We start from the raw sequence: 3004 nt of genomic DNA, 5'->3' as shown, positions 1-3004 counted from the left end.
GCTTGGTTTTTTAAGGTTACGGTTAGAATTAGGTTTAGGGCTTATATGAATGAGGGTAATCATAAATATAAAAGAACAAATGTGTGTTTGTGTGTGAGCCTAAGAACTACGTGGACGATAATAAAGGATATTGCTTTACTTCCACTGGATACCTGCATATCATGTTAGTGTGCCCACGCTTGTGGCACTGACAGCTAGTTAAAGGAATGTCGTTTTCATTTTAAGTGACAAAAACAACTTTGTATTCCTGAAGCGAAGGAAACTGAATGTTTGTGTGTGATGCTTTAGAATTCAGCCCGCAATGTATGTTTAATTATTCAATGCATAATTTATTTATAAAATACTTATTGGGTACCTAGTACAAGGGAAGGAGACTAAAGGTTGGGAAACATGGGGTAACAACTTTGGGTTTAAGATGGACTGGAATAAATTACATTGAAAGTTTAATAATTGCAGTGTTGATACTGAAAGTAAAATTATCAAAATTATCATTCTTTCACAGAAATATTTTCGGTAATAGCAATTAAAAAATGTAAATTGAGTACTTATTATTAAAATAGTTTTGTTTTTAATATTTTTGTTGTTGCTAGAGAACAAAAGTCAAGTTCCCTGCCTAGCTTGGCTCATTTTCATGACACAGATGTTGTGAAATGACATGTAGGCTAAGTCAGCTGGTACCCTTGTAATTATTCAATACTTAATGGGTTAGTAAAAAAGCAAATATTAAAAGGGTCATTTTCAGTAATAGTAAACAAATTGCTTTCATGGATTGATAAAGTTGAGTAGTAAATAAAGGTTAGCAATGCGAGCTCCCGCGAACGCGCGTAACAGGCGTGCACTTGAAAAAAATTGATTAATAAAAAAATATATTAATAAAAAAATTAAAAAACGTTGGGGGTCGTACTGAGGTTGAACAACAAAAGGTGAAGATGGGGTGTGAAAAAGGGGGGGGGGGGGGGGGGGGGGGGGGGGGGGGGGGGGGGGGGGGGGGGGGGGGTGTTTGGGGAATGTCCGGTGTTATCTTCCTTGGGAGTGGCTTTAGCAGTCAGTTGTATATACAGCAGGGTAGTTTTTGACTTAGTATACATCTCGCCGAGATGGTGGAACAGGGTGACTGAACGATTTTTGACTCCGTATCGGACAGAGCTATTTTCGTGCAGAACAACAGCGCCATCTTTGCAGCATCACAATCATGGACGTCACAGATAACCAACTGGAAGTAATGACTCCAAAACAACGCATAATTATAGATCCTGTAGCAATGAGTATGGCTCCTAGAAAGAAGACTGCCCCAACAACATTGACCGATATTCTGGACCGAAAGGCTTGGGCGCCTCAGTTTGAATGGGCGGTGGAAGATTTTAGAATGTCTTGATTCTTGTATGAGCATGGAACAGTTCATCTTTATACAAGAGAGCTTGAGAGCTTTTTCTTTGTGAAAGAACACCTCACAGTTTTCCAGCCAAAGACTGGAATTACTTCAGAAACAAAATTTGTAAAGATTTGAGTGCTTCCGAAGGTGTCTATACCACACAATGGTGCGGGTCTGTGCCTGGAGAGCACAAGGACGATTCTGTCATTCAAAATGGAAGGATGGGGACCCCAGAGCAACAAAAAGGCTACCCCATCACATCTAAAGAGTGAGAGACGTGGTTCGGCACCAGCTTTGTGGTCCAGTGGGGAGAATGGGATAGAACCCTTGAAGTCTTCTCGCACATTGATAAATTATCCAGATGGTATAAACCTTATGTTAGCTATGTAGTGATCAGAAGAAAACTTTTTGTTCCTGAGGACAAAGAAGATGAACAACAAACAATACCATTGACAACCTCAAAGACCTCCATGATGGGGCCGACGCTTGTATTGTTCTAATTAAAATGTTTTGTACAGGTACGAGGACATGTGCAGCAGGTGAGGGTCTATCAAGCAGCCCTAAGTATTTTCCATTACACCAGGAAGACGTCGTCGATAACTCATGGGTAGATGACAAGATGGGGTACGCTATTTATTTTTAGACTTGTTGTCAAATCACGCATGGGTGCATTGTTTAAAAAATAAGAGTGGTAAATGCATCACAGCATCCTTTAAAGATATCTTAGCTGAAGGTAGAATACCGCATAAAATTCGAACAGACGAGGGAAATGAGTTCATAAACAAAGATTTTAATGCGTTAATGAAAATTAATAGTATTGTACACTTTACCACATCATATGAGACTAAGGCATCTGTAGTAGAAGGTTTTAATAGGACTATAAAATGTGGCGTTATTAACAGCCAATAATTCTAAACGATACGTAGATATATTGCAGGATTTAGTCACCTCCTACAATCATAGTTATCATCGCAGTATTAAAATGAAACCGATTGATGTAACAAAAGACAATGAAGATATTGTATTTAACAACTTGTATAAAACAAAAGATAAAAGAGTAATTCGTTTTAAATATGAGGTGAGCGATACTGTAAGAATTTCAAAACTACGCGGCCCTTTTAAAAAAGGTTATGAGCAAAATATACTGATGAATATTTCACTGTAAAGGAAAAAAATAAACAAGCAAGGAGAATGTGTTTATGTGTGAATGTTTAAATGTGTGAAATAATATTAGAAGCTAGGTGTGAATCATTGTCAAAACGATTAATAGATTGAAACACTCATAACATAAAGTTATGTCTCTATGTATTTATTTAAAACCGATAACGATATACAATCAAAAAGTTATCCAATCACTCAATTGCATTTTAGGAGATACAAATGGACTTGTTTCATTGTTTGCTAATCGATGCCCTCTGGTAACAAGAGGTGTAGATGGTGGTCCAGTTATAAGCGGAGAACATCTCCAGAAGTCTTTCTCTTAAACTCGTAAATTTTTCTTTTGACTTGTTGATTTGGCACAATTGATAAAGGTATATTTAATATAGCCAACGATTGCAGATATTCATCCCAACCTGTAGGTCTCTGGCTGTCAGACACGCTGTGAGAAGCAGTCACTCCTCTTATCAAATC

The sequence above is a fragment of the Micropterus dolomieu genome, linkage group LG17, assembly GCF_021292245.1.
Source record: "Micropterus dolomieu isolate WLL.071019.BEF.003 ecotype Adirondacks linkage group LG17, ASM2129224v1, whole genome shotgun sequence".
NCBI lineage: Eukaryota > Metazoa > Chordata > Actinopteri > Centrarchiformes > Centrarchidae > Micropterus > Micropterus dolomieu.
Note: the sequence above shows the minus strand (reverse complement) of the source record.